The following is a 14,310-nucleotide window of genomic DNA, read 5'->3' on the forward strand; positions in this document are numbered from 1 at the left end:
TGTGTAGATCTTCAAATTGGAGTGATTTGGAAGGCAATATGTGTGATGATGTGGCTAATTAGAGGCCAATAGGGTGACTTTGTGTTCAAAATGCAAGGTGGAACCGAGATTTCACCGAAACAGACGAGACAGAGTCAAAATTTTGACTCCCCCCCCCCAACAAAATGAGGTATTTATAAGCCTTAGCTAGTATCATTTCAGTATCTCGCCGAAACGATAACGATATTTTGGTCAAGATACCGAAATATCGACCGAGACCATGTATTAACCCTATTTCAAAAAAAAAAAAAAAAAAAAAACTGAAATTTTAGAGGGCAATATCTCAACGAGATTTTGAACCATGTTTGACCTTCATCTAAGAAGGTTGACTTGTTGACTTTTGGAGCTTTGGGCTGTTTATTTGGATCCTATTGCGAGATTAACTCTAGTGACTGCTACAGGTTTGCTATTGCTTTAGCTTGATGATGTGTACACAAAGGTAGAGGCTATGGAATTTCGGAAGGCACAGGCAAGGAGCAAAGCCACTTTTTAGGACGAGCAGGATAAACAATGATAGTTTAGGGAGGAGTTGGTCCATCTATAGCAGGTGGTAGCGGTAGTGGATCTGCACAGCCACAGCCACAGCCACAAGGGGGAAAGCAAGCTGAGTTGCCTATGAGGAGATTACAAAGTACAAGGCTAGTTCCACCTCTAATTTAGGACCCTGTACTAGAGCAGGATCCCAATATCTATAGGAAAAAAGGTCACAAGCAGGCTAAATTGAAACACATGGAGTGATGTGAAGGTGATGGTTGGGGATGTTGTGTCTAAGCGGTTGTTATTCTAAGATAACAACAAATGCCACTATGGGGGCCTATTATCAGATTATGCTAGATATAGTGGTTGAGGCTGGTCTAGGGGTCAAGTGGCCCACTACACACAAGGTGAGAATGTGTATCTGCCCAATGGAAACAGGAGCTTCAGGATTATATAGATGTCCTAAAGGGGATGTGGGAGAGCTATGGGGTGATGATCATGTGTGATGGTTGGACTAGACCCACGAGAAAGTCCAACTTTATGGTTTAATATGATGGGAGGACAATATTCCTAAAATCAATGGATGCATCCAAGGAGAAAAAAGATGCAAAATACATTTATAGGTCGTTAAAGGTGTGGTCCAGAAGGTGGGTGAGGAGAACATTGTCCAGGTTGTAACGGAAAACGGAAGCAACTTCAAGGTCAGTGAGAATTTGATGCATAACAGTAGATACCGACTCTTCTAGACCCCTTGTGCAGCCTATTGCATAGACTTCACGCTGAAGGACAAGGGGAAGATAAAATTGGCACAAAGTGTGAGGAAGAGAGATTGACACAAGTGAGGACCTTCGTCTACAGCCATGGGTGACACGGAACCTGGGTCGGATTAATCCTATTTTCGCTTATGGGCCCACCCAAGTGTTGGAATAACTCAAATCACAAAGAAGTGGTAAATCTGTAATTTATCAAAACTCAAAAGTTCTTAAAGGGAGTGGAAAACTCATAATAAACTAAAAATTGATAGGGTATGCATAACACAATAGAAGGGGGGACAAAGTGGAAATTACATTTACTAATGAGGGACATACTTGGAAGGATAATAAAATTAAGGGTAAGAGGTAAATAGGGGAAGATGGAAGGGTAAAATGAGGGTGGGAAAATAAAGTAGAGAGACGAGAGAATCCTGGGGTGATTTGGGATATCTTCAACCTCCAGCCACAAAGCAGAGGCGGAGAACAAGCCTCGAACCAGGAGAGATTTCTCCTTCAATAGTCAATACTACATGGTCAAGCCTGAAATTCCAGGCAAAGGAAGCTTCTCAAAACCCTTCTATAATCAAACCCTAGCACCTCCAACAATCATCGACAATGAGATATAGCCCTCTGAAATCAGATCTGGGCAGAAGCTTGAGAGAGCCTGAGTTGCAGGTTTTGGCTTTCACAGTATATTGATTATCAGGCACTCATACCATGGGTATTAGATCGCTTACAGGTAATGAAGTAACCTTGTAACTCTCAGCCCAAACCAACAAAGCACCAAGGAGTTTGAAGTCATTGTCCAAGGCTGTAGGTACCGCCCAAAACAGGGGATGGGAAAACAAATCAGAAAAGAAGAAAAAAGAGGGAAAGAGAAGTTGTAGGGAAGAAGGGGGAAGGGTGAGTGATTGCACAAAAGAAAGGGGGGGGGGGGAGAATCGTACACACAGCCACATGGCTACTCAAACCAAACCCTATTCAATTCATCTTTTAATCTGCCCAAAATCAATGGTTACACATCTATTCATAAAACCCAAAACCCAAAACCAAAACCCAAACCCAAGGATTACTAATAACTTCCTAAACTCAGGCTAACATAAATACAAACTTAATAGAATCCTAGTTGGAAATTTCCCTACTTGTGTGATAGCTACCCCAAAACAATCCAAAATAAAAGATTAAAAATTAAAAATAAAAAATCCTACTTAATAACTACAAAACTTGGATCTGGTTCTTGGTCCGAGTTCGGTTCGATCCATTGAAGCACTCTTGCATCAACGGGTTTCCACTTAAACTTCTGTGGGAGAAGTGTGGTGGGGACTTTGTCAAGCCTAGCGTCACTAGATCTGCTACAAACTACATTGTACTAAGTCAAGCCCTTCACAACCAAACAGGCATTGAGCCTTTCATTGAACCATCTAGGTTTATACTAATTGTGTAAACCCAACGACAACGTACAAAATCCTGACCGGGAAGTAACTCCACCAAAGTCCATGTTTATCAAGATATCAAAGCATCCTTTTTTGTGTCCATAGCCACTTTCCACCCATGTTAAAGCATCTTGGTAAGTCTTCAGGAATGGAGTTAGTAGATATGGACATAGCAAGATTATAAAAAGAAGATGAAAAATGAGAACTGGAAACATAATTTTCAATAGGATAAGCAAGCATGGACTTCCGGGTGCAAAAATGGATACCTTTACGAAGAGCCACAAGTAAGTCAAATGGAGCATTAGGCGAAGGTGCCAATATAGTGACGGGCGGAGAAGGAAATAGATGACACTGGTTTCTTATGCCGCTGATACACTTGCAATGGTTCGAAGATCTGATTAGCATCAAATGGCACAAGCACAGGCATAGGGGGCAAAAGTATTATCAGGTGGAGGGATCAAATTAGGGATCAGAGGAACAAAGTATGGAGTACTTCCAAAGAAAGTAACGTCAGCGCCAACAAAGTGCCGATGAGTAGTTGGCTCATAACATCGATACCCTTACTGGGTTTGGGAATACCCAAGAAAAATATACTTGACAACCCGAGGAGAAAACTTATAGACCTGAGGGAGTAAAATACGAGCAAAACAAACATAGCCAAAAACCAAGGTGGCACTGAAAATAAAGGTGTTGTGGGAAACACCACAGAAAACGGGGAATGGTTATCTAAAATAGAAGAAGGCTTTTGAGTGATCAAATAACATGTAGTGAGAATGGCATCACATCATAAATGCTTGGGAGCATTCATGTGAATCATTAGAGACCAAGCAATCTCCAGTAAGTGTGTTTTTTCATTCGGCAAACCATTTTGTTGGAGGTATATGAACAACTAGTTTGATGAATCATACCTTAATGGAATCATTAAATTGATTCTTTATTTCATTATAAAAATCCTTAAAAATAGACAAAAACTCAGAACAATCCTTCATAGAGCCCTGCCAGCTCAAGCCAACCACCAATCGTCCTCCTAGTTTGAAGGTCTTGAAAAACACCATGGCAAGGAAAAATGTGACAAAGCAGTTGAGCGATTTGCTCAGTTGCCTAACAGATAACAAACTTAATCGTGATTGGGGAACATGAAGAACAAAAGACAATGTTACAGAATCAATAGGTGAAACTGTACCATGAAGCATTAGAAACTTTTGATAAGGAAGAAAACAAGTTAGACTTACTAGTCATATGAGTGGATGCACTTGAATTGATGATCCATGGAGCGGAAGAGGTGCCAGAGTGCCAAAACAGAATAAAGGTGGCCTGAGAAATTGATAGAAAACTAGAACCAGCAATTACCGGAGTTAGATAACTCCCAAATTTAAATCAAAGAATCCCCGATAATACGATAATACTGATTTATATCACCAAGCAGATCTGATATCAATTTAATAGAGAAAAGGGGGCCAATACAGTATTACTGCAGGCTGTAAAAGAAGAAGTTTAATTGATGGACATCTCCAGTACTGATGGCCTTCATACTTCAGTAGAGCAGCCCTCCATAGATGAGAAATAAAGTCCCAAAAAAAGAATCATGATCTGTTGGTCAGATCAGAAGTAATTTCAGATGCTTCAGATATGAAAATTTGCCCAAACCAGAGCATGATATGGATTATGGAGAACTTTGATTCTGTAAAGGTGCTGATGGATCTACTTCAAAGTGGGGTAGAACACTGCAGGAGAGACTGATGTACTACTCCAAAGTTGAGATGTAACTGAAGATTTGATGCTGAGTAATTTATGTGAAAAAAAATATCTCCAGAATCTCCAGAATGTGTGGCAGCTTGGAAACTACAGTCTTCAATGACTAATGATTCTAATACTCCATGCAAACCAAAGACCCGATAACCTGATAAACTAGGGCCCGAAGAACCTATTAGGCAGCATTAGGTTGCTGCTACCCTTGAACACATATAAAAAAGACTCGCAAAACCAGAATTGATTGGAGGACTGGTTATTGAAGCTCTGCTACCATGTGACTTCAGATAACCCAATAGTAATGATCAGCAGTAGTGAAGGAAGAAAGAGAGAGAAGAAGAAGCAAGAAGAATGAAGAATAAAGAACTCAGCCAGCAATAGATTTAGGAGATAAGTTCTATTGCTAGACTCTATTATTATTTCTAATAAAGAGAAAATTACGATTGTAAGCCAATAAAGAAACCTATTTCAGACAAGAAACTAAATAGGAAGAATAATAAATAAGGACAACTATTAACAGTTAACTAAAGGACTCTCAAGATAGGATTCCTCAACCTATCATGAGTGATACAACTAACACCCATTCCACTTGACGTTATATATTGGGTCCAATAGGGTACAAACGACACTCTATAGGACTAGATCATAACTTAACATCCCTAAATTGATTATTATATCTCCCTCAAAATAGGTCTCAGTTCTACTAAAAAAAGGCCCTAAAACAGAGCAACCATAGGGATAGATAACTCAAATTCAGACAGACCTCGTCATGGTCTGATCTAATCTTATTGGTTGACCTTGTCCAAAAAAGAAGGAAATAAAGAAGAGGGTAAACACTTATCTCAGTCAATGTTCAAGAACTCTTTTCATTGAAACCACTGAAATACCGAAATTTCACCGAAATAGTGTATTTTTTCCATGTGTTTTTCTTGGCCATTTCCCGCCCGGGGGGGGGGCAGCGGCTAATGCCTGAAATGAGCGAAATGAAATTACCGAAATTGCGCCTTTTTGTGTTTCGTATACAGTTTCGTCTGGTAAAAAAATAAATAAATATCTGATATTTCGAACCATGATCCCAGTAGAGAAGTTTGAGCCCAAAGAGAATTGTTGAATAATGCAATTAGGACTACTCTAGGACTACTTAGACTCATAAAAGGAATAGGACTCATGTAAGGAATAGGACTACTCTTTTGCAATAAATGAAGGAGAGACTGTGCCCATTAAGGCACAAGTCAGAATTTTCCCAATTCTTCATGGTATCAAAGCAGTTCTGATCACCAAAACCCAAACCCCAAAACCCAGTCCATTACCTTCTTCTACGCTTTAGCCTTACAGTCGTTGCTAAGCCCCACCACCAAACCTGCAACCATCATCCCGGCAACTCTCACCGCCAAGGACCTCTGCAACCTTCGCCTGAACCCACGAAACTGCCTGAACCCTTCTTCCTTCGCCTGAACCCACGACCTACTCCATACTGCACTTGAACCCTTCGCCACTGCAACCCTACTTGCGACCATCACTGCCTGAACCCTCGCCGCTGCCTTCGTACTGTTTCCAACACCTGCTGCCATTGATCCCAGCCATCGCAACTTTCCATCGACCCCAGCCACAGCTGACTCTTCTTCTCCAGCGAAACCAGCCTCCTTCAATACCTGCAACTTCAACACTCCTTCAACCTATTCTTCTTCAACTTAAACCTCCTTCGACCTAACTTAAACCAACTAGACCTAAACCAACTAGATCCCAACCCACCCTACAAAGCAACTAGAGCTAACACAACCCGACCTTTCCACACCTAAACCTACTAGACCTCACATGCGTTAGTCTATTTTCCACTAAAAAAAAAAAAACCCTCTATAAAGGGGGCAATTTTGCCTCTCCTTAGTTCTCTCCCTCAGTGGTGATTGTTCCCCCACTGGGGGCCTTTGTCTTGAAGTTTCTTATTCTTAATTAGCTCAGGTTTGGTCGTCTTCACTTTTGATTGCTTGTTAAACCTGCACCTATGGCAGTTACTCAGGAAGCAGGGGGTCGTACCTTTGGTCATGAATAACCTCTCCTCCCAACTAGCACTATCATATTGGATGGAAGCAACTATCTGATTTGGTCTTGGTCTTACTACCTGTCGATTATTGGTCGTGGTTACGCCGGATTTTTCACAGTTGAATCAGTACGTCCTCCTATTGCAGGTCCTACTCAGGACAAATAGGGCGCTGCCAAGTGCCAACTAGATGGTAATGTCCAACCTTATTAATTCTCTGTCTTCTTCCATTGCTTGGACATATCTGTTACTTGATTCTATTGCTAAGATTTGAAAAGCCGCTAAGGCCACTTATTCTCATATGGACAAACGTGCAGTGTTTTGAACTGAGGAAGAAGGTTCATTGGGCTGCTCAGAAAGAGCTTTCTGTCGCTCAATATTACTCGGGTCTGCAGGGCATAGTTATTAAGGCGCTGTTGAGGTGACGCCTAGGCGCTGAGGCGGTCTAGAAGCCGTAAGGCAGTAGTCCGAATTAAGTGTATCACGTAAGGCGGCCGCCTTATGATATAAGGCGAAGCCTTAGTCGCCTTATGACATAAGGCGGCTGCCTTATAACCATTTTATAATTTACTACTTTTTAAAAATTTAAATAGATTCCAAATATCGATTTTTTGTTGGTTGGTGTATGGTCTTGTTAACACTTGAGATGCATGGGATCAACTTCTAACAACTAAAGTTACTCCAGCAAAAAACCAAAACAGTGAAACACGATTCACAAAGGGTTTGGAATTGGATTTTGAGAAGAAGAACCAGGCGACCATTTTGCTCCGGCTTCTTCTTTCAGTCTTTCCTCTCCGGCAGCAGTGAGTTTACTCCGGTGAACAGTCGTACCCACTCTACAGGTAAGCTTTTGGTTTTTGGTTTTTTTTTTTCTCATCTTATTTCTTGTTCATGCAGCTACGGTGAGTGTTTTTTTTTCTTCTCTTCTTCTTTCTTCTCGCTTCTTTCTTCTTCTGTTCTGCAACTTCTTCGTATGTGATACCTGATTTTTTTTTTTCTTTCTTCTTCATCTTCTTCTGTTCTTCACTGAGCGGATGAGCTATTGAGCTCTGTACCCTTTTTTTTTCCCTTCTTCTTTCTTCTCCTTTATTTCTCTTTCTTATTCTGATCTTCATTCTTCTTCTGTTCTGCAACTTCTGCATACGATACCAGTTTTTTTTTTTTCTTTCTTCTTTCTTTTTCATTTTCTTCTGTTCTTCACTGAGCGGATGAGCTCTGTACCATTTTTTTTCCCTTCTTCTTTCTTCTCCCTTATTTCCTTTCTTATTCTGTTCTTCATTCTTCTTCTGTTCTGCAACTTCTGCATGCGATACCTTTTTTTTTTCTTCTTCTTCTTTCTTCTTCTTTTCTTCTGTTATTCCTGTGGGCTGTGGTTCTGTTTTTAATTAATTAATTCAATATTTCAATATGCTTATAGCCTCTTATATGCAGCAATATATTAGTTTATTACTGCCTAGTTTATTCTGTTAGATTGCCATTAAGTAGGTCATCAGTCGGACAGTTGCTGAATTGCATTTTGTTCTTAATTTGCCCTATTTTGATTTCAATTTTTAATTCTGTTTGCTAATTCTCAGCTCTGGTTTAGTCAGTGTTTTCAAAAGCCTAAAACAAATCAATCTTCTATTGTCTTTCTTCAACATTTCTTGTAAGTTTCTGTTTTCTGATTTTGATTTCAAATTAGTGTTTAAGGTTCAGAATATGGTTAATAGCTAAATCAGTTTATTATTTTGTTGCCCCTTGAGCCTTTTAAATATCTTGATGAATATCTTGCATTGGTATGAAGTATGAAGCTTTAATATTTATTTAGCATATAAGTAATATGATTCAACTAGGATTTGAGCCAAATAGATTGGTTTTATAAAAAAAAATTACACAATAACGTTTTAGTCAATAAGGCGACGTTTTATGCCCGCCTTATCGCTAAGGCGCTCTGAAAGACCCTCAAATACCTCTGTCGCCTTACCGCCTTAATAACTATGCTGTAGGGTATGTGGAATGAGATTAATTATTATAAGACTGATGTTGTTGGGTATAAGAAGTGTGAGAAGCTCCATGTTTATAATTTTCTAGCAGGTCTCAATGTGGAATATGATCAGATTAAGGCTAATGTGCTCAATCGTGATCCATCACCCACCCTTGAGGAAGCCTATTCAATCATTCAGGCAGAGGAACAACGTCGATATGAGATATGACAACCTGTTTCTCAAAATTGATCCACTCTTGTTTCTTCTACTGGTATAGGTTCCCGGCCTATTACTTCATCCTCTTCCAACAAACTGGTTGTCAAATGTGACCTTTGTGCCAAGAAGGGTCACACAAGGGAGACTTGTTGGAAGCTTCATGGACGTCCTACTAATTCTCGTGGGCGTAAGCAGGGTTGTGGGAAGAACACTTAAGCCAATCAGTTTAAGAGTACAATTGATTCTGATAGCTCCGCTACTGCAGGTGCATCCTTTTCTATTGACGAAATGGCTATGCTTCGTCGTATATTGACTCAGATGGGATCCTCTACTGCTGCTGTTGCCTCCTCTCTACCACCAATCACTGCCTCCCACTCAGCCTACTCAGATACTATAGTTTGTGGTTATAGTGCATCTGTAGCCTCCCCATCCTGGATAATTGACTTTGGGGCTACTGATCACATGACCAGTTTACACACATTCTTTTCTACCTATTGTCCCTCCTAAGGTTATACCAAAGTTCGTGTTGCTGATGGTTCCCTTTCACCTATTGTTAGGTCGGGTTCTATTCAATGTTCTCATTCATTATTATTGTCCTTTGTGTTATATGTTCCTAAGTTCTCTACTAATTTGTTGTCCATTTGTAGTATTACTAAGGATTTGAACTGTAAAGTCACTTTCTTTCCTATTCACTGTGTCTCTCAAGACTTGGTGACGGGGGCAATGATTAGCAATGGTATAATGAGTGGTGGTCTCTATTACCTTGACACTGGACTGTCCCAGGCTCTACACATTTCATCTGATTTAGCAGTCTCTAAACTTTTGGGTTGGCATCGACGTCTGGGTCACCCCCAAATAGGGCACTTTATCTAGATTATTTTCAACAATGGTTAAACACTGTACTATGGACTAGTTTATTTGTGATGCATATGTTTTGGCAAAACAAACTCAGAATGTTTATCCTCTCTGATAATAGAAGTATTGTTCCTTTTGCTTTAATTCATTCTGATGTTTGGGGACCTGCCCGTCATGTCTCTGTTTCTAGCTATTGATGGTTTGTTACTTTTATTGATTGCAATACTTGTTCTACTTGGATTATTTATCGTATCATAAGAGTGAGGTTTCTTAATGCTTTTGGGAATTTCATTACATGATTAGGACCCAGTTTGATACTAAAATCAAGACACTTCGAACTGACAACGGGAAGGAATATATGGATTTTTCCTTTCAGTCTTACTTGGTTGACCATGGGACAATCCATCAGACTAATTCTGTGGATACTCCGGAGCAGAATGGTGTGGCTGAAAGCAAAAATTGTCATCTACTTGAGGTTGCTCGCTCCTTGATGTTTCAGATGCAGGTCCTACTCCCTATTGGATTGAGGTTGTTCTCACTACTGTCTATCTCATCAATAGGATGCCTTCACGGGTACTTGGTTTTAAGAGTCCCATTGAGTTGTTATTTAGGTCTCATACTTTTGTTGTTCCTCCAAGGTCTTTGGTGGTGTTTGCTTTGTTCGTAATCATCAAGTTTCGGGCAAGCTTGATCATCGTGGATTTCGGTGCATTTTTGTGGGCTATTCTCCCACTCAGAAGGGATACTGGTGCTATCATCCGCCTTCTCGACGACTCTTTGTTTCCATGGATGTGCTATTTCGCAAGACTGAGACTTACTTTCCACCTCTTCAAGGGGAGTCCTTTTTTGGTGAAGAGGTGATTCAAATTCCTACTTTTGATTGTCCTTTACAACTTACCATAGATGATGTTGCTACTCAGAGGGATACTAGAATAAAGACTACTAGTTCAGAGGTTCCCATTGACCCAAAAGTTGTTACTATTCAGGGGGAGCCATCAATTCAGGAGCAGGAGGCTCCCATTCAAGGGGAGCCACAGATTCAGAAGAAAACACAGGATAGACTAGTGATACAGGTATTCTCTCAAAAAAAAAAAAAAAAGAACTGAAACTACCACTCATACTATCACTGCTACTCCATTGCTTCCTAAGTCTTCCCTTCCAGGTACAACCTTCCCCTTACTCTTGATTAGTCTCTTGATGTTCCTATTGCTCATAGAAAAGGTAATAGGACTCATACTAAGCATCCTATTTCTAACATGGTGTCATATAATGCTCTTTCCCCATCATATCGTGCATTTGTGTCTTCCTTGTCCTTTGTTTCTATTCCTAAAATCTGGCAGGAGGAAAATATAGAACCTAAGTGGAAGGAGACAATGAATGAGGAGATTAGAGCTTTTCATAAGAATAACAAATGGGATCTGGTTGTTCTTCCCCTATAAAAGCGACTAGTTGGCTGCAAAGACCTTTGTACTTGTAGCAAAAATGAATACAGTCTGAGTTATCATCTCCTGTACAGTGAACCGAGGATGGGAGCTGCAACAACTGGATGTGAAGAACGCCTTTCTTCATGGAGAGCTAACTGAAGAGGAGTATATGGACATTCTACTTGGATACTCTAGTTCAAAAACATAAGGCAAGGTGTGTAAACTAAAGAGAGCTCTGTATAGATTGAAGCAATCTCCTAAGGCATGGTTTGGTCATTTTCACAAGGCTATGATAGTTGTTAGCTTTACACAAATTAATGTTGATCATATTCTATTTATTAAAAAGGTGGCTGATCATATTACTATGTTAATAATATATGTGGATGATAATGTTGTTATTGGCAATGATACAAATGAAATCTTTAAGCTCAAGGCCTATCTTGGTAAGGAGTTTGAGATCAAGGACCTAGGAAGACTGAAATACTTTCTTGGCATTGAGGTGGCACATACAAGCAAGGGTATTATTCTCTCCCAGAGAAAATAAACCTTGGACCTCCTCTTAGAGACTGGTATATTAGGGTGTAAACCCTTGGATACTCCTATTGAGGCTAACTCTCATCTCAGAAGCAAGGACGGTGAACCTGTTGATAAAGGTCAGCATCAAAGACTGGGTGGAAGACTCATATATCTATCCCATACAAGACCAGACATAGCTCATGTAGTAAGTTTGGTGAGTTAGTACATGCATGATCCCTATTCATCACATATGGATATTGTGAACCAGATTCTTAGGTACTTGAAGACTACACCAAGAAACCACATATTATTCTTTCCTACAGATCACATGAGGATTGAGGCATACACTGATGCTGATTGGGCAGGCTCTCTAGACGATTGTCGCTCTACTACTGGCTACTGTAAATTTGTTGGTGGTAACTTGGTTATGTGGCGTAGTAAGAAACAAATAACTGTGGCTAGATCAAGTGCAGAGGCTTGGTTCAAAGGTCACATTCCCTGCCAAAGCTTCACCCTTTGGAGATTCCTATCCAATTGTCTTCCCACCCAATCCTTCCTCATCCATCATCACATCCCTGCTAACCTTTCTTGCTGCCTTTGCCCCCATGACACCGAGGATATCCCCCATCTCTTCTTCTCCTGCCCCTTCTCCTCCCAAATCTGGAATTTGGTCCTCGCTAAGTGCTGGCTGACTCGAAGACCTATTCTCCCTTTTGACAGCAAATGGATCTAGATTGACATAACCTTCTCTGGCTCTACTATTTGTGACGTTGTGGGCAAATTGGTTTTTTGTGCTACCATAAATCACCTTTGGATGAAACGTAACATCCGTAGATGGACTCCCAAATCTAGATCCCCTGATCAGATTTGGAAGACTATCTACTTTGATGTTACATCCAAAGCCCAAACACTCCAAACCCGCCCTATCCCCACCACTTCTAAAAATTCCCACATCATTACTTCTTGGAACCTTCATGCTAATCTCTTCCCCCCTGGATAGCTTCCTGGTAAGGCATACCCCCCCCCCCATTTTGCTGGCCGAGTTGTCTTAGGATTTGTATTTTGTTGTTCTTTTAGTGAGCCCTTTGCTCTTGTTTTTGTTTTGTCGCCTTAATTCGACTAGTTGGCTTTGGCCTTCCCCCCCTTTTCCCTCGTATATTCTTTTCCTCTTGGTAATGAATTATTTATTCATCCAAAAAAAAAAAAGTGCAAAGGCTGAGTTTCGTGCTATCGTACATGGGAATTGTGAGCTACTTTGGTTGTGGAGTCTCCTTTATGACCTGGGTGTGTCCATTCAAGTATCGATGTTACTATATTGTGATAATAAGTTCGCCATCAGTATTACACACAATTCTGTTTAGCATGATCATACCAAGCATATCGAGATTGATAGTCATTTCATCAAAGAGAAGTTAGAGCAAGGACTGATCTTTATTCCTTTTGTGCGAAGTGAAGATCAGTTAGCCGATGTTCTCACAAAGGGACTTGGTAGTAAATCTTTTTATTTTATTTTATTTTGTCCAAGTTGGGTATGTGTGATATCCATGCACCAACTTGAGGGGGAGTGTTGAATAATACAATTAGGAATTTAGGACTATTCTAGGACTACTTGACTCATAAAAGGAATAGGAGGACTCATGTAAGGAATAGGACTACTATTTTACTATAAATAAAGGAGGAACTGTTTACAAGTCAGAATTTTCCCAATTCTTTAAGAACATATAAGCTGCCCTCAAAAATAGGGAATTTTAACTCCCTTGAACTCCAACAATAGCCATCTTCACGAAAAATGCAGGTCAGCAATATGACCCAGAAGAAACTCTTCAAGTGATAAGATTATCTTCCCAAGTAACTACGAATTCTTGCAACTGATAGACATTAAAGAAGATATCGACTTGCTCTAGAGTTCGCTTGACAACCGACAACAGCTGGGAACCAAACCAGTAACGCCATAGGGCATAAACCAATCTTTAATCACATAATTTCCTGGAAAAATCGATGGAACATCCACAGCATATCAGCAACCTTCCACAGAAATCTGGGTGGTCTCCAAACAGAAGCACAGTTGCAGGAATACAGAAAACTGAGAGATAAACAGAGAAGAAAGGATAGGGAAGGAAGGGTCTCTCACCCCTTAGGAATCTCTCCCACTCGACTGCTTCTCACAGCTCTCATGATCAACAGACCAAGCTCTTCTTTTTTTCCTCAAATCAAATCGTTAGGGCTGGTCTCCCCTTCATCTTGTATTAATAAGCAATTGAAAAATACAAAATAGGAACTAGTCCAAGTCAATGCGTGTCTTCTTTATAACCCTTCCCCTATCCACCTTGCTTAACCTGACCTGCCTTCCTCTTCCAACCTTAACCCGAACCCAGCCTACTCTTCCAACCTTAACCCGAACCCACCTTCTTCCTTGTCCGACACCAGCCTCTCCTTTCTCCTGTTGAGCCACGACGGTAGCAACCACTGTGGCTCCTCCCCCTTCATTGCTGCAGCACTCCGCCACCTCTGCCAGCCTTCTTCCCCCACTGGTCATTGCTTCTTGTGAACCACCTCCCCCCTCTGCTGATGTCGTTGCTCTGATTCCCGCTGCTGCTGGGCTTCTTGACCCCTTCCTCCCACCGCTAATCTCTGCGCCCCCTTTCTCCCAGCTTCTCTGGCCTCGGAAGGCCCGGTCGTCTCTTGTGAAGCTCTAGACTTTGAAGAATCTCCTGCCTCCCACAAAGCTCTGGCCTTGGAAGGCTCCCTTGTCACCCGCGAAGCTCTAGCCTTGGAAGGCCCCGCCGCCGCTGCTCCTCTGTCTAGCCCCCTCGGGCCCCTCACTTTGCAGACCTCTCCAGCCCTCCG

The sequence above is a fragment of the Macadamia integrifolia genome, chromosome 5 (genome assembly GCF_013358625.1).
Source record: "Macadamia integrifolia cultivar HAES 741 chromosome 5, SCU_Mint_v3, whole genome shotgun sequence".
NCBI classification, from domain to species: Eukaryota; Viridiplantae; Streptophyta; class Magnoliopsida; order Proteales; family Proteaceae; genus Macadamia; species Macadamia integrifolia.